Raw genomic sequence first — 18,763 nt, forward strand, 5'->3', positions numbered from 1 at the left:
TCGCTCGCGGCTGCCTTTTCCTCGCTCAGGTTTCCGAACCCGCGAGAACGAAGAGGAGGACGGGGAGAAGCAAAGCGCCTGAGCGGATAGTATCGGAGAGAGGCAGGAGGTACAGCCGTTCCGTACTGCCAGCGGCGGGCGAGCGGGTGCCGGGCCGGTAATGCGCTGTGTGGAAAGCCGTTAAACAGAAGGGCGGGCCTCCTCCCTGCGGACTACAAACCCCAGAAGCCCTTGCGCCAAAGGGCGGGCCTCCTGCCTGTATCAGCTGCGAGATGGGCGGACCTAGAGGTTCGCGAGCCTTGTCAGCTTCGCGAACTGCAGAAATCTGGTTGCTGTTTGCTGCTCTTCAAATTATTACATTTGTATACCGCCCTTCGTCTGTGCATCTCAGCGATTAATAATAATAATAATAATAATAATTTTATTATTTATACCCTGTCCATCCGGCTGGGTTTCCCCAGGCACTCTGGGCAGCTTTCAGCATCTATAAAAACAAGGCTCATAAAAACACAAGATAAAAATGCAAATTACGTAATAAAAGCCAGAATAAAACACAAGCCAATGACCCCCATCCCTCCCACAATTTTTTAAAGGCCTTAGATTGTTTGAATAGCCAAAGGCTTTGGAGAAGAAAAAAGTTTTCACCTGGAGCCTAAAATATATGTAGTGAAGCCACCAGGTGAGTCTTCCTGGGGAGAGGATTCCAAAAATGGGGAACCACTGCAGAAAAGGCCAATTCCTGTGTGCCAAAGAAGGGGCTCCGATTATGATCACGGGGTCTGGGTAGTATTTTGCACATGCTCACACCAATCTGCCATGATCTCACCATAACATTAAGTAGTGTAGAAATAAAACAAACCAGTTGATCAACACAAATTACAGACATTCAGCTGCCCACAAATTTGTACCCAAAGGGCTAGTATTTTACTCGTCCCCCAGTGACCAGCTTTTTCTTACTCATGTCATGCATCATTATTTATTCATGTACAATTTTGTAAGAAAAATACAAAAACAATTAAAATATATATATAACCAAAGCTACTGGAAAATTAACAGCACACAATAGAGGACAAATCAGTAGGAAGGGGGGAAAGAACAATACAAAACTAATGAAACTAGGAGCTTCATGGCTATCCTTCCCCCCCCCCCCCCGCTGATTTATGTTTAGGTAAAGGTAAAGGTCACGACTGGACCTAATGGTCAGGGGTCCCGACTCTGGGGTTGTGGCGCTCATCTCACTTTATTGGCCGAGGGAGCTGGCATTTGGCCACAGACAGTTTCTGGATCATGTGGCCAGCATGACTATGCCACTTCTGGCAAACCAGAGCAGCGCACGTAAACACCGTTTACCTTCCTGCCGGAGCGGTACCTATTTATCTACTTGCACTTTGGCGTGCTTTCAAATTGCTAGGTTGGCAGGAGCAGGGACCGAGCAACAGGAGCTCACCCCATTGTGGGGATTCGAACCACCGACCTTCTGGTCAGCAAGTCCTAGGCTCTGTGGTTTAACCCACAGCGCCACCTGCGTCCCAGTTTATGTTTAGTTGATTGAAAAATGTGGATTCATTTCAAATGCATTATAAACGAGAAGTACCCTTAATCTTTTTTTTCCACAGCTGTAGGAGTTGCCAATAGTTTTCAAATAGCATTCCAAGGGACACTTGAAGGCAGAAGGGGGTCCTTAAAATCATCTCAGTGAGCGCCATCAAACATAACTTATAAATGCACTAATGATCTTCATTGCAGTGTACTGACAAAAGAGGAACATTCTGACTTCTGGGGGGTATTTTCATGGTGATATGTGTGAAATGTGAAGTGAGTGCACACCTAAGAACATGTCCCAGAATCTTTTGTGCTGTGTAGCAGCTGTTCATTAACAGATACTGTGGTAGGAAAGTGTAGTTTGGAGGCCAATACCACATTCTGTCCACACATACTTATTCCTCTCTAGGAAGGATGTTAACCAATCCTTTTCTTAAACCAAAGCCTTCTACTATCACTAATAATAGTAAATTATTACCCACCTTTTACCCTAAGGTTACAACAATTAAACAACTGACAATCACAAAAATAAGGTGCATCACATGTGACTGTGATTTTCTACATTATCTTATTGGACAGTTGATCACAACGAACACCTGACATATGCTGTGGAGTAGTTATCAGTTCCAGCCAGCTACAATCAAGGACACAAGATCCTCCTACTAATAACATCCTCAGTTATGTTATGGGAGGTGAGCAGGGACCGACCAGGGGAGAATTGCTAGAGTACGCTTTTGCCATGAGTACCGGTGAAACAAAAGTTTGCAATGCAGTCATTTCAGTTCATATTACAAAAAAATACTTAGTAGAGTTTTCAAATAAAATAAAGAATAGAAGCAAGTTGAAAATTCAATTCTCAACAGACTGTGCGGATCAGTGCCATCACCCTGGGCAAGATGCCCTCCAGTCCCCACCCTCAGTACAGTCCTAATGCCATTCCATGCTCACATAAGCTTATTAAGTAGTGGCAGTGGTAACAGCAGAAATGAACATCCCTACCTGCCTTTTAAATAAGATTTTTATTTACAAATTTATAAAGAGCACTCTCATTAAAAAACATATCAAGCTGTTATACAATATTTAACAACAAAAACAAAGATACATAAAACAACATTAAAACATCATTTGAAGCATCATATAGTGATTGGGTTAAAAAGAAATTCATGTTACAAGGGCCTGTCTGAGCAAGACAGTCGTCAAGAGGCATGTGACTAAAGGGAGGAATGGTTCCCGCTGAACTGCAAATAAGGAGTTCCATAGGGTAGGGTCTGACACACTACAGTGGTACCTCGGGTTTGTTGGTTTCTGCTCTCTTCACTGTGCAGCGAAGTGCTTGTCACAAGACAATGTTTACATTCCACAGCCAGAGTACTGTTGGGTTTTCCCACGGGAATGGGAGACTGGATGTGACGTACACTGGTTTCCTGTTTTTCACTGTTCTCTCGGTGTTTCTTTGTTCCGAGGAGAAGGATGGTTGCTTCTCTGCTCCCGCAGAGGCAAGATGCATGTTTGTAATTTCTCAACATTGAACTGAAAATAAAGCAAGTTAAGCATGTGGCACGTACTGCTCATCATTCCGTTGTGCACAGGACTCTGCAATTACAACATTTTTGGTTATGGGCCCAGAAAGACGCAATCAAACTGAAGGATGGAGACTCCAGCAGTCGAGTCGGAATGCCGGCAGAGGGACAGAGAAACGGATCGGCGTTATCTGCTCTGCGCGTCGAGTTTGATTGATGAGAAGGTATGTGCTCATGCTCCGGGCAGCCTGCCAGCTTCTAGTTTATGGCTTTATGGCTGGACTTTGAACTTTTAAAGCCGTTTTGCCGTGATACAGGCAAAGGCTCTAAGGCACAAGCTCACAGGCTTGGGAGGCTTGAAAACCGAAAGTACCTTTACCAGTGCTTTTGTAAGCAGCTGTACACAGACGCAGCTTGTTTAAAGCAGCAATGATGGCTAATGCAAAGCTGGCTGATGCTTTTGGGATTCCTAAGCTCAATAAGAAAAACTATGCAGACATGCAGACTGGGTACTCTATGCAGAGGCAATTCTGCGGAAAGACGGTCTGTATAATGTTATTACAGACAACCCCCCAGCTCCAATTACAGATGAGTGGCTACTAAGGATTCCAAAGCAAGGGGAACACTGACATTGATAGTATCCCCAGAAGAGCTCTGTCTGTTGCGTGGAAAGACCACAGCCAGAGAAATTTGGGACACTTTAAGAGAGGCTCACTTGAGGACAGAGGCTGGTTCCTCAATGTATTACTATGCCAAGCTGCATGGTATGGCTCTTGCTGAAGGTGGAGATGTGCGTACACATCTGATGGAGATGCAGAATCTGAGACATGAGCTGCAACAGAGAGGACTCAACTTTCCAGAGGCTGTGTATTCCTTCATGATACTACATTCTTTGGGTCCAAGTTGGGAGTCCGTTGCCACTCAGATTGCTGTTCACCCAACTGCTCAGCTCACAGTAGCGTATGTTACTGCTGTAATTCAGAATGAAGCAGATCGCCGGGGTGCTAGCTGCATGGGTAAGGGGGAGTCTTCACAGACGTCATCCCAGAATGCAGTGGAACCACCAGAGGGCGCCAAAGCTTTGAAGGCAGTGAAATGCTACTTGTGTGGACGTCTAGGCCATATGAAGAGGGAATGCAGATATCCCAGGGCCAAGACAGAGCAGCGCAGCGGAGGCTCATCGCGTGGAAAAGGCCAAAGCAAAGGCAAAGGTCCGGTCTCCAGGACAACGCAGCACAAGGCAATGGTCTCACGCTTCACTCCAAACGTCGCAAAGGTCCAGAAGACGTCTAGATCTTTCTTCATTGTTGATTCAGCAGCTACCCACCACATGTGCAACGATAAGCGACTGTTCGTGTCTTTTACACCGCAGGAAGGTGCGATTCACCAGGCGGATGACCACACGATCCCCAGTCAAGGCTACGGAACTGTTGTTCTTCACAGTTTGGACTTAAAGATACAAGATGTGCTTTACGTTCCAGATGCCACGCACAATCTACTCAGTGTTATGCAGCTGAATGAACGGAACATTGACGTTTCCTTCAAGAACAAGAAATGCACCATCACAAAGAAAGACGATTATGTATTGCATGCTGAAAATGTTGATCGTTTGTTTGTTTTGTATTATGATGATGTTGTGCAGAATGAAACTTGTTGCATTGCAGGTTCTAACAAAAGTTTGCATGCAGGATGTATTCACGATTTTCACAGAAAATTTGGTCATTTGCATTTTGAGGCAGTATCTAAAATGCCTGCCTTGGTTGAAGGTATGACTATTAAACCCTGCAGGTACCACATGAAGTGCAAGGCATGCGCAGCAAACAAGGTGAAAATGGCTGCGAAAGGTAAGGTGTCTAGTAGGCAAGCTACAGAACCATACCAGGTTGTTCATGCTGATTTAGTTGGTCCACTATCGCCCTCTTTGGGTGGCAATAGGTACTTCATGGTTCTCATTGATGCATTTTCCAGGTATATTTATGTGTACAATCTCAAGCAGAAATCAGAGGCTTTTCCAAGGTTCAAGGAATTCTGTGCTTGGTTGGAAAATGTGCATGGTAAGGAGATAAAGACTCTTTTCACTGATCGCGGGGGAGAATTCACTTCTCAGCAGTTTGAAGCTTTTCTGACTGAGAAAGGAATTCAACACGATTTGTCCAGTCCTCGCTCGCCATGGCAGAATGGACTTTGCGAAAGGGCAAATCAGACATTGCTTCAAGGGTTAAAAACCTTGCTGCATGATGCCAATCTTCCAGAGAGTTATTGGGCCGAATCTCTCTCGTGTTTTGTTTACAGTTACAATCGCAGGTTGTCTTCAGCGATTGGTTGTACCCCCTATGAGAAGATGTTTGGCAAGAAACCTTACATAAAACACATGAAAATTTTTGGTTCTGATATGTGGGTTCACACACCACAAAGCTCCAAGTTAGACAAGCGTGGATTGCATGGTATCTTTCTAGGTTATCAGAAAGGTTCTTACAGAATAATGATGACTGACTCCAAGACTATTAAGCTCACAAGAAGTGTTGAGTACAATGCCAAGTGGGGGGAGAATGTGGGAATTTTCCAATGTTATCCTGATGACAGTGATGAGACTGAGGATAAGCAACAGCAAAAGCAGCCGCAACAACCCACACCCACTGATGGTTCTGATTCTGAGTCTGAAACTGAATCGGATAATTCAGAGGATTTCAAGAGTGCAAAAGCCTCTATGCGACCCTCTGAAAGCTCTGATCAAGAATTGGAAGAACCATTGTTCACAATAGGCCACTTTTCTCCTAAGAAGGAAGAGGAGAGTGTTGAGGACTTAAGGATAATTCGCAGGTCACAAAGAGCCACAAAAGGCAGACCTCCAAAGAGATTTGCTGATGAATTTGCTAAGACAGCAGTAGCAGCTGTTAAAAGCTCCAAGAAGGTATTTGAACCTTCAAGTTTCCAAGAAATCCAGGATTTGGATTCAAAGGAAGCTGAGCCATGGTTAAATGCCATGAAGGCTGAGCTTGATTCCTTAGAAAAGAACAAAACATGGGAGCTAGTTCCAGTAGTTCCAGGAATGAAACTGCTTGGAAGCAAATGGGTCTTCAAAGCGAAGACAGATCAAAATGGCAAGATAGTCAGACACAAAGCCAGATTGGTAGCCAGAGGTTTTGCACAGGTACCAGGTGAAGACTATCACGAGACCTACTCACCCACCGTGAGGTATGAGAGCATTAGGCTTATGCTCAAGCTAGCTGCAGAGGAGAATCTACACATTAGTCACCACGATGTGAATACAGCATTTTTGTACGGATCTCTAGGTGAATCACTTTATATGCTTCCACCTGATGGCGTACAGGTAAAACAGGGATTTGTTTGTGCTCTGAAGAAGTCCCTTTATGGTCTCAAACAAAGTGCACAGTGTTGGCACACAAAACTCACTGAAGCATTGTTTTCTCTAGGTTTTCAGCAAGGAAAAGCTGATCCATGTGTATTTGTCAAAGAGGAGGGGCAAAAGAAGCTATATTGTTTGTTTTATGTTGATGATATTTTATTCTTTTGGAAAGATGTCACAATGTACAATAATGCCCTAGCTCAACTGAAAGAGCACTTTGACATGAAAGATCTTGGTGAGGTAAACAACTACCTATCTCTGGAAATAGAGAGAGATCAAAGTGGTAACATTCTAGTACACCAGTCACGGAAAATTGCTGATGTGTTAAGCAAACTGAACCTGATGGATGCTAACCCTGTAGACACACCGATGACAACAGGTTATCAGGTAGAAGACACTGAAGAAGCATTTTCTGACACTACACTGTACAGAAGTGTGCTAGGCAAGCTAAACTTCATTGCCAGATGTTCAAGACCTGACATTGCTGTTAGCTGTAATTTGCTAAGCAGACAAGTTAACAATCCCACTGTTAAGGATTGGAAAGCTCTGAAACGCATAGCACGCTATTTGAAAGGCACTATGCATTACAGACTGAGATTTAACAATCAGAAGTCTGGTGGTCTTGAGATTTTTGCAGATGCAAGTTTTGGAAGTGACACTACAGACAGGAAAAGTACGTCTGGAGTTTGCTACATGTACAATCAGGGTCTATTTGATTGGTCATGCAAGAAGCAAACAACAATTAGCTTAAGTACTTGTGAAGCAGAATTGAATGCACTGTCTTATTCACTTAAGGATTGTGAATGGTTGTTACAATTGTGCAAAGACATGAAAATTCCTGTCAAATGTCCAATCCAGGTTTACCAGGACAACAAAGCATGTTTGGCTTTGCTGAATTCGGAAGGTTGTAAGCAAAGCACGAAGCACTTGCAATTGAAGTTGCAACATGCTAGGGAACATATTCAGAAGGGACTCGTAACGGTGTCCTATATGCCAGGTAATGAAATTCCTGCTGATGTATTGTCCAAGATTGTATCACGGGATCAACACTGTACCTATGTACAGAAGTTGGGTTTGTACTGATATTGTACGAACACGCTGCCCAGTGATGTTCACAGAAAGGGGGAGGATGTTGGTTTCTGCTCTCTTCACTGTGCAGCGAAGTGCTTGTCACAAGACAATGTTTACATTCCACAGCCAGAGTACTGTTGGGTTTTCCCACGGGAATGGGAGACTGGATGTGACGTACACTGGTTTCCTGTTTTTCACTGTTCTTTCGGTGTTTCTTTGTTCCGAGGAGAAGGATGGTTGCTTCTCTGCTCCCGCAGAGGCAAGATGCATGTTTGTAATTTCTCAACATTGAACTGAAAATAAAGCAAGTTAAGCATGTGGCACGTACTGCTCATCATTCCGTTGTGCACAGGACTCTGCAATTACAACAGGGTTAAGTACTTAATTCGTTCCGGAGGTCCGTTCTTAACCTGAAACTGTTCTTAACCTGAAGCACCACTTTAGCTAATGGGGCCTCCTGCTGCTGCCGTGCTGCCAGAGCACGATTTCTGTTCTCATCCTGAAGCAAAGTTCTTAACCTGAGGTACTATTTCTGGGTTAGCAGAGTCTAACCTGAAGCGTATGTTACCTGAGGTACCACTGTATAGCCTTGGTCCCTAGTGATGGCCAGCCAAATCTCAGGGACTTTGAGAACTGCCAGAAGTCCCCCATAAGGGGTCTTGGTGATCAAGGTAGGACATAAGGAATCAGACACTCCTTGAGCAAAGTGGAAATGAGTGCTATTTTACTAGACTGTAAGTACGCAGTCCAGCCCTGATCAGTAAAGTGCTGGGTGAGACTACAGACACCCACCGTCTTCATTTTCTCAGAGTGGTTCTGGGCTTTGCTGCAAGTGGCTGCAGCACATCACAGTTCCCCTGAGTACCACAAGCCCCTCTTCCTTCAAACAAATGTTTTAGAAATGGCCATGGCTCATAATATTTATCCCAATATATGTCAGCTCTGCTGTAGTGATTCAACTCATAGTCAATAGTAAGGTTAACTGTGTTGTTTGCAAAGCAGAGCAAGTATCTTTAACAGCTGGATGTAGGCAGAAATTCAGCAAGCACCACCCCACCCCTTCATGGAGAAAACATCATCCTACCAGCTAGGCATCAATGGCCATTAGATTGCAATGAGGGAAACAGGATTTGCTGTGATACCTACACATTATGCAGGTCTTCTCCACTTACATTTAGGCCACTAAACTTTTTTTACAAGTTGAGCTTCATATTCCTCCAGGATTTGGAAGCAAATACTCCTGCTTTGCAACAATGTACATACTGAAGATTCATAGTAGAATACTTCCATGTGGTATGGTTTGGGAAGCGGTGTGCACACAACGTTGGCTGCAATCCATATATATTCTGTTGTTTCTTTGGAAACACAGTGTTTTGATGCAGTTTTCCCCAAACCAGTTTTGACCTGAATTGAGAAAAAGAATGACCTCGCTGTGTTTTAAGCTAGTAATGTGCACACATCGTCAGTTTTCAATGAAATATACAGGGATAGATATTCCTTCCAGGAACCACCAACTTAATCAATTTTAGTTTCTTCTAGTACTCATAACAGCATGTTAGGGGGTCAAGTGTTATAAGAGATCCTCTTACAACCCAATTTCTAACTTGTTCATTTGAAGAGGCTACTCAAGATCTTGCTTAAAACCCTTACCAGGCAGATGTTGTAAAGACTGTTTATGACTACTATGTTATGCTAGGGAAAAGGCAACACAAAGACACAAGATGTTCAATCAAACTGCCTAATAAGATTAAATACTATTGTTTTTAGTTTGCATACATCAGTGGTTGACTCTCTTGGGATTATTCCTTGACAAGTACAAATTACTTTTTCCTGTTTACTTACCTGACATTTCTCCCTTTGCTCTCAAGGTCCATCTACCTGTCACAGGAACCATGGCTTGTCACTGCTCCAGATGCATGCCTCGTGAATTATGCTAGTATAACCATATACAATGGCTTTTCTCTCCCCCCACCTTCAAACTTTACTGTGGTTATAGCAGGGGATTAGCAGCAGCCAGATACTAGCTGCCTGTTACAGGGAACATGATAAGTGTAGAACATTGCAACATAAAACAAATGAACATGGCTTATTTCAGAAACAGAAACAACAAACTGTAGAAAGCTGTTTGAGGCACATACAGTAATCCTGTAGCCTGACTTGGAAGAAAACACCACAGTTTACAATGGGATGTGCCTTATTCCCGATATATGGGATTCAGCCTTAGTAATCTACTGACCTTTGTCTCAGCATTGCATTTCAACCCATTCTTCCTTTAAAGATGATTTGATGAACAAGAACAGCTTTGCACGTTGCAAGTAGGTTAGTTGATTTTGTGTCTCATAGATTCTGCATGATCATTCTATACTACATCTAGTGCATGTTGGTGATGCTATATAAATATTACACTATATGAATTAAAAAGGGCAGTGAGAGGATCACAAGATCTAATCCCAAGAGGAATATCAGTTACCACATTTGGTAGCTACTGAAACCTAGGACTGAGCCAGTTCTTCTGCTATTTGTTAGCATTAATTGGCCAATTATTTCTTTTCTTTTTTTAAATCAAAAACTGCCCCATTTTTCGGTACCTCTACCTACTTTTGGAGGATATTATGGAAGTTTTTTTAAAAAAGTTTTGTTATGAGAATTGCTACCCTTACTATCTCAATCCCTGTTTTAGTCTTCTCTTCCCCATTCCAGTCTCTACCTTGGTGGAAGGGGGAAGGTACATTTCCTTTCTGGTTCACAAGCCTGAATACTAAATTAACCAGCTAGTGTGCTTGTTGTTATTTCATATGCTGTGGAGGAGTTGAAGCGCTGCTATCCTTCCCTGTTATCTACCTCCTCATTCTAGTAATTGGACCTTATATACAGGTTTGTAACTACACATTTGACTATGTCTTTTTTAAAAGCAGGAACCACCAGCCTTTGGGGGCCCATGGGCACGCTTGCAAACCTGAAGAGCTCACCTAAAAGTATGTGTATCCTACCCTCTCTGTATAGAACACTCAAGGGCAGTATTCTGTCAGCATGTTCCTTTAGCAATGTTTTCATAGACAAGGCCTACAGTATGGGCGCATCTAAACTACAGACTTAAAACGGGCTTTATAACTATTCTGTACCTGTTGAGGAATTTCTGCCGTGTAAGTCTAAATGTGTACAGGAGGGCGAGGAGGGGGAGAGACATGTCAGCTGGTTCTTTCCTACCATCATATTCCTATTAGACTTGCCACCCACTCCTACCACCCATGGGGGGGGGGGCATCTATAGAAGCAGGTATGCATATAGGATTTTCACACTCCCTTATGTTCCACATCACAAGAGGAGCCTATCTGCAGGTGTTCCCCCAACATGAGAATGGGGAGAGATTGGGTTTGCAGTCATGGTCTAGCTCTTCGCTTCTGAAATTCCTCACTATATGGACTGAATGCCTGAATATATCTCATACCTCTAGGGCACCCTGGGGTCTGGGAGGAGAACTAGGGATTCGAGACAGTTCTCATCTCTGTAAACTAGGATTCTTTGGGGAGGGTGTGAACGAAGAGAGAAGAATCAGGATAGCAAATCTGGTACAGTGGTGCCTCGCAAGACGAAATTAATTCGTTCAGCGAGTTTTGTCGGCTTGCGATTTTTTTCGTCTTGCGAAGCACGGTGTCGGGAAAGTTTTGGAAAAGCTTCAAAAATACCAAAGTCTTTAAAAACCTCAAAAAAGGCTACCACACCGCGTTTTATGAGTTGCAACTGTATTAACGGTGTTAAGAAAAAGGAAACAAACTTGCAAGACGTTTCCGTCTTGCGAAGCAAGCCCATAGGGAAAATCGTCTTGTGAAGCAGCTCAAAAAACAAAAACCCCTTTCGTCTAGCAAGTTTTTTGTCTTGCGAGGCATTTGTCTTGCGAGGTACCACTGTATAACATATAAATTTGTAGTACAATTATGCCTCCTACAACTTTGTGATAAAGTAGTCCAATGTGAGTCACAGGTTTAGTATCTTACAGTTATGTTCACCATGGTAAATGTCAGTTCAGATGATAGCACCATTCGTGGTATTTGGTACTGGTGGTAGATTTAGTTCATTTCAAACAATATGGTTTGAAATAGGACCACTATATGGTTCTTGCAGAGGGGCTATATAACTAAGTATGTCATCACCACAGCAACTCAGCTGCAGAAAATATATTGAGGCAAGCCCTACAGAGGATACACTACTAATTGCACTTTAATATTAGATATCCAAATAGGACCCAAAGCAGAGAAACATGAATCTGTGCACAGGAGGCATGTTTGATAGCTAGATAGCCAGATATTATTTTTAATTCTCCTGAGCTGCCCTGGAAGCATTTTGTGTTAAAGTGCTTGGGGAAAAAATTACAAAATAAATAGAAGTAATGGATATAAGAGCCTTCTTATTGATCATCCCCCGCCCCCATCCCCAGGGGAAAAAACTCTCAACTACGGGAGCAGAGCACCCAGGGAGTAGCCTTTCTCCCCTACAGCAGCCAGTTTGACAGCAAAGCTAACAGACAGCCCAGAGCATCATCAGACCAGTATGTACTGGGGCTCTTGTTTAGGCTGTCTATACATGCTGCTTGTTTCAGCAACAATTACCAATACATAAGGTAAAGGGACCCCTGACCGTTAGGTCCAGTCACGGACAACTCTGGGGTTGCGGTGCTCATCTCGCTTTACTGGCCAAGGGAGCCGGCGCTTGTCCGCAGACAGCTTCCGGGTCATGTGGCCAGCATGACTAAGCCGCTTCTGGCAAACCAGAGCAGCACCTGGAAACGGTGTTTACCTTCCCGCCGGAGCAGTACCTATTTATCTACTTGCACTTTGTGCTTTCGAACTGCTAGGTTGGCAGGAGCAGGGACCGAGCAACGGGAGCTCACCCCATCATGGGGATTCAAACCGCCGACCTTCTGATCGGCAAGCCCTAGGTTCTATGGTTTAACCCACAGCGCCACCCGCATCCCTACCAATACATAAAGGAAATGTCAAATTAGTCAACAAGAGTAATGTAGCATTATTGACTATTTGACAATGGATATTTCATCATCAGACTATTTCACAGACTCCTGTAATTAAAAGCCTGGCAGGATCTTGCCCATTTTAGAATAGCAATTAATTCAGACTTTAGTATCACTTACCTAGCCACCTATATTCCCAGAAGCCCAAGCCTACAGCTATCACACTTTGGAGAGTCCCGTATTTCACTGCATGATCAGAACCATCTAAGGATTAGGCAACAACTGGATCTTCCAGAGGAAGAAGATCAGGCCAAGGTAGCTAGTTTGAAGGAATGGCATAAAGAGAGCTAAGCCAAGGTGAGTTACAGGAATCTTAGCAGAGCAAGGACACATAGGCTTGCAATCTTGCTGCTAGAAAGGGAAAGCTATACAAGGACAGAAAAGTTCAGTGAAATTGATGAGCTATGCAGAAATGGCTAAATTAACATACAATCTGAGAGATAAGGACAACTGTGACTTTAAAGAAGAATGGGAAATTTTCACATATTAAAAAGACGACAAGTTTTGAATAAACATACACAAATCTATTGATTGTTAACGTAGTAGATAGATAATATAAGGATTTATACAATTTTACAGTATGCAGAGAACAATATGAGTTGAGAAATCAGAGAGAGGGTTTCTGATACAACAAAATACGATCAAGAAAAAACTTTGGAATGGGAAAAAGGATAAGATATTAGAGAAGATAAGAGTCGGAGAGAAAAAATTAAGACTGAATCCAAAATCAAAAGAGACTTTAAGAGAAATTAAATTTCACCAGTCACAATATATGAAATTGATCAACCAAGAAGTGGAATGGAAAATTAAACAAATGAACCAAAGATCTTTTGAATCTGCGAATAAATGTGGGAAGCTGCTAGCTTGGCAGTTGAAAAAGAGACAAAAATTAAATTATGTTACCAATCTAGAAGTTGAAGGAAAAAATATTCAGAAACCAGGAGAAATTAGAAAGTGTTTCCAGAAATACTTTAAAAAACTGTACACCCAAGGGCCTGAGGAAGTGACTGAGATAGAACAATTCTTGAAAGATAATGGCCTACCAGAATTATCTCAAGAGAAGAGATCAATCTTGAATTGTAAAATAACACAACAGGAAATCGAGGTTGCCATACAGAACATGCAGTTAGGCAAATCTCCAGGCCCTGATGGACTTACCTCCAAGTACTACAGGATGTTAAAGGACTACTTGACACAACCATTAATGGAGGTTTGCAACCAGATTATGGGGGGAGGGAGGGCACCAGAAACGTGGAAAGAAGCATTCATCACACTGATACCTAAAGTGGAAACTGAAAAGACTCAACTCAAGAATTACCGTCCCATCTCACTCCTAAACGTGGATTACAAAATATTTGCAGACATTTTGGCAAATAGATTTAAAAAGGTTTTAAATGAAGTAATTCATAAGGACCAAGCAGGCTTCCTCCCAGGTAGACATTTGTTTGATAACACCAGGAACATTATTGATATTCTGGAACTTCTACAAACAAATATTAACACTAAAGCAGTGTTAATTTTTATTGATGCGGAGAAAGCCTTTGACAATATCTCTTGGAAATTTATGAAGAGAAACTTGGAAGGGATGGGAGTGGGAAGGGGGTTTGAGAACGGAATAGAAGCAATCTATTCCGAACAAAAAGCTAAGTTGATAGTGAACAATGTGGTGACAGAAGAACTTCAGATTGAAAAAGGAACACGTCAGGGGTGCCCCCTGTCCCCTTTATTGTTTATTTCAGTCCTGGAGGTTTTGCTGAACATGATAAGGAAGGATCGGCAGGTACAAGGAATACGGGTCGGAGTGAAACAATATAAACTGAAAGCATTTGCAGATGACTTGGTTTTAACATTACAGGAGCCAGAATCTAGTACAAAAAGAGTTCTGGAACTGATACAGAAATTTGGTCGGGTGGCGGGTTTCAAGTTGAACAAACAAAAAACTAAGGTGTTAGGGAAAAATTTGACAGCTACTGAAACAGAAGGGTTTCAGAAGGAAACAGAACTAAATATTGTTAAAAAAGTGAAATACCTGGGGGTCAATCTCTCTTCCAAGAACTTGAATTTATTTAAAGATAATTACGAGAAATGTTGGTCAGAAGTTAAAAAAGATCTAGAAATTTGGTCAAGACTGAAGTTATCCTTGTTAGGCCGAATTGCAGCTATAAAAATGAACGTTTTGCCAAAGATGTTGTTTTTGTTTCAGGCCTTGCAGATTGTGGACAGAGTGGAATGTTTTGGAAAGTGGCAGAAGGATATCTCTAAATTTGTCTGGCAGGGCAAAAAGCCCCGAATAAAGTTTAAAATACTAACTGATGCAAAGGAGAGAGGGGGATTTGCCCTGCCGGACTTAAGGATATATTACGAAGCTGCAGCCTTCTGCTGGATGAAAGATTGGATCTTGTTGGAAAACACTGATGTCCTAGATCTGGAAGGCTTTAATAACTCGTTAGGTTGGCATGCGTATTTGTGGTATGACAAGGCAAAAACATATGGAATGTTTAAAAACCATATTGTCAGGAAAGCAATATTTATGGTCTGGAAAAAATACAAAGACTTATTAGAAAGCAAAACTCCGAGGTGGGTATCACCAATAGAGGCCAAGGCTCGGAAAAAACCCAATATGGAGGCCGGTTGGCCGAAATATTGGGAAATAATAGAAAACATTGGAGATAACTGGAGGTTGCAGAGCTTTGAAAGGTTAAAGGGTAAAGTGCAAGATTGGTTTCATTATGCCCAAATTAATGAGGTTTTTAAGCTAGATAAAAAAACAGGATTCCAGGTGGAAAAATCGAAACTTGAGACAGAATTGTTAGAACCAAAGACCAAGCTATTATCGAGAATGTATAACTTGCTGCTTAAATGGAACACTCAGGATGAGACAGTTAAATCAGCCATGATAAAATGGGCTCAGGACATTGGTTATAACATCATGTCTGAGGACTGGGAAAGGTTATGGACCACCGGTATGAAGTTTACGGCATGTAATGCCTTGAAAGAAAACATTATGAAAATGGTATACAGGTGGTACATGACCCCAGTCAAGCTTGCTAAGATCTACCATTTGTCCGATAATAAATGCTGGAAATGTAAGGAGGCTGAAGGGACATTCTTTCACCTCTGGTGGACCTGTCCAAGAGTGAAGGCCTTCTGGGAAATGATATATAACGAGTTAAAAAAGGTGTTTAAATACACTTTCCCTAAGAAACCAGAGGCATTCCTCCTGGGCATTGTCGGCCAGAAGGTGTTAAAGAAGGATAGAACTCTTTTTATGTATGCTACTACTGCAGCAAGGATTCTTATCGCTAAGCATTGGAAGACTCAAGATTTGCCCACACTGGAGGACTGGCAGACGCAACTGATGAACTACATGGAACTAGCCGAGATGACTGCAAGGATCCGAGATTTGGGAGAAGAAGCAATGGAGGAGGATTGGTGTAAATTTAAGGACTATTTGCAAAAGTATTATAAGTTATATGAATCTTAAGACGCCGTATGATTTGGAATATCAGCCCCAGCAACAAAAATGGTTTATATAAGAAATTGGATAATTTTTATGAAAGAATCAAGGTTTAAATGGGTAAAAATGACAATATGTTATATTTTAAAAGTAAATGGAAAACAAGAGATTTAAACTTAAACTGCAATTGAAAGTAAAAAGAAACACATGAAACAAGGTTATAATTTGCTGATAATTTTATTGTTAAGAATGCATTATGAGGGAGATGTGGGGAAGCCCGACAGAAATCTGAAATAAGTTGTTGAAATGGTTGAGATTTTCTGTTTTTTCTTTCTTTCTACTGTCTATGCTCTTTCTTTTCTATCTGTAATTTGGAAAAAAACGTAATAAAAATTATTATAAAAAAAAAAAGAGAAATCAGAGAGAGGAGCTGAGGGAAGTCTTGGGGGGAGGGAGGGAGGGTTTGATGGGGAGGTGGGGGGAAAATGGGGATAAATGATGATTATGAGATGTTTTGATATTTTGTTATGTTGAAATTGTTAATTTTTTTTTTTTTAAAAAGAAAAGTTCAGTGACCAATCCGAGGGGAGACAAGTGGTGCAAGGTGCAGAGTGGTGAAATCAAGGGGGTACAGTTTCAGTCCAATACTAATTGTTGTTGGCATTCATCTGTCTCAAGAGAGAATGGAATGCGCCTCCAGGGGTGAAGTCAGACCGCTGGAGAATCACAGCACCTACTGTGCAGAGACCGGTAACTTGTAACTGCTGCCTTCTGCATTGTTTTTGCTGTGTTAGCAGCACCGAAGGGACATCTCTGGGGCCAAGCCTGGGCAGTGTGTGTGGAGGCCCTGGGCTGCTGAGATGACAAGACTCACTGATGTGGTCCAAAGGAAAGCAGAGCAATAGGTTTGGCACCAGCTTGGCTACAGGAGTTGCCAAAAGGAGGCTTACAAAGACACTATCCAACCATGTTAGGGACTCCACTCAGGATTTGTGTAGGGTTTACTCCTTAGCCTTTTATTCTTCCAAAGATGTCCCACAAGGCAGCAGGTATGGCTTGTTCCTTGGGGTTTAACCCCGAAGCCATTCTCAGGAATGAGTATAGCTGCAAGTCAGTGGAGGTTTAGGATCAGAGTTGTCCTTCTCCAATACTAATTGACATTTTCAGTTTTAAATTAACTTGCTGCAATGCTAATTAACTCATTGCCTGGTATATGGGGTTTTACTGGAGATGAATTGATAGAGCAATTCCCCCCTGAATGATAGAGCATTACAGCTGATGGCATATCTCCATTTAATGCAAAACAATTCTGGCTGCTCTTACCTCTTTCTTTTAAAACAATATTTATGAATTAAGCTGCTTAGGAGCTAGGGTGTCCATTTCTGAGGCAGGAATAATGGATAAACTCCAGCTCCCAGAAGTCTGTAGTTCAAGATTCACCATGGCACTGATGTAAGCTTGCTCACTGCCTTTGTTGTTTTTTTTTATATAGGCCAAGAGAACGGAATAGATAAGAGGCTAATGGTATACCTGCTCCAGAACAATTGCAGAAATCAACCAGACCTACTTTTTTGTAAAGTAAATCTGCATTGTAGCCGGCAAAGTAAATGGACAGTTTACAGTCTCATTCATTTTATTTTGGTAGAGAAGCGGGTAGAGGAATCAGGTTACCTTTACAGAGTTATCAAATGCAACAGTTACATCATCATGTTGTGGGATTTAGCCTGCTATAACCAGATGTTTTCCGGTGCACCTGTACCTTTGGAACAGGCTTGCTTTAGCACCTGCTCTTTCTCAATAGATGTATTTTCACTTGGAGCAGAGCAGTCCCAATAGTTTAAAAAATTGTCCTGGTTTTAGTATCTGCTGTGGACTCCTGAACAGAGAGGTCTACTGTCTTTGAGGAAACAGTCTTTTTCTGTTTTTGAAGGGTTGGTGTTCTCATAGATTAATATATGTTCTAGTGGAAAGCATGTGTATATATGAGAATAGGGCATTTAACATGACCATTCACTCAAGTATAAGCCCCACCCCCAGGTGTTTTGTAGGCTGCTCTGGAAATACATATACTAAAGAGCAGAATACAGATAGGTAGGCAAATAAATAAACTGCATAGTAACCAGTGCATTGGTTACCAGTACATTTCCAGGCAATTTAAGGCATTGGGTCATTATTTTCCTCCACGGGGAGGAAAAATAGAATATAAATTTTGTGTGTGTGTGTGTGTGTGTGTGTGTGTGTGACATATATACAGGTGATTCTTAACTTATGTGGGAGTTTCATTCCAGGGATAGCATGTACAGTGGTGCCCCGCAAGACGAAATTAATTCGTTCCGCAATTTTTGTCGTCTAGCGAATTTTTCGTCTTGCGAAGCACGAAATCCCATAGGAATGCATTGAAAATCAATTAATGCGTTCCTATGGTCAAAAAAAGTCGAAACAAAGCCAAATTTGGTACAACAACAGTTTATTAACTGCTCTTTAAAGTCACACATACTGTAAAGAGCAGTTCAAAAATTGAAGGGAAAATAAATTAACTTTATAAACAAAACATGTCTTTGTTTTTAGACAAAGGAAACAAAGCCGCGAGACGTTTTCGTCTTGCGAAGCAAGCCCATAGGGAAATTTCGTCTTGCGAGGCAAATCGAAAACGGAAAAACCTTTCGTCTAGCGAGTTTTTTGTCTTGCGAGGCATTCGTCTTGCGAGGTACCACTGTAAAGCCAAAAATGCATATAGTGAAAAAACGCATTGGGTTCAATGGCAGGTAGGATTGCCAAAG

The 18,763-nt window shown here is 42.0% G+C and overlaps 1 long non-coding RNA gene across 1 annotated transcript; it reads left to right on the plus strand.

Annotated features, from left to right (window-relative positions):
* The first annotated feature begins 3 nt into the window (after positions 1-3).
* LOC308594659 lies at positions 4-17,607 on the plus strand. The gene is made up of 3 exons (XR_014011534.1): positions 4-109; positions 10,413-10,475; positions 17,476-17,607. It is a non-coding gene; the product is annotated as an uncharacterized lncRNA (long non-coding RNA).
* Positions 17,608-18,763: the final 1,156 nt, after the last annotated feature.

The sequence above is a fragment of the Podarcis bocagei genome, assembly GCF_964188305.1.
Source record: "Podarcis bocagei genome assembly, chromosome: 9".
Taxonomy (NCBI): domain Eukaryota; kingdom Metazoa; phylum Chordata; class Lepidosauria; order Squamata; family Lacertidae; genus Podarcis; species Podarcis bocagei.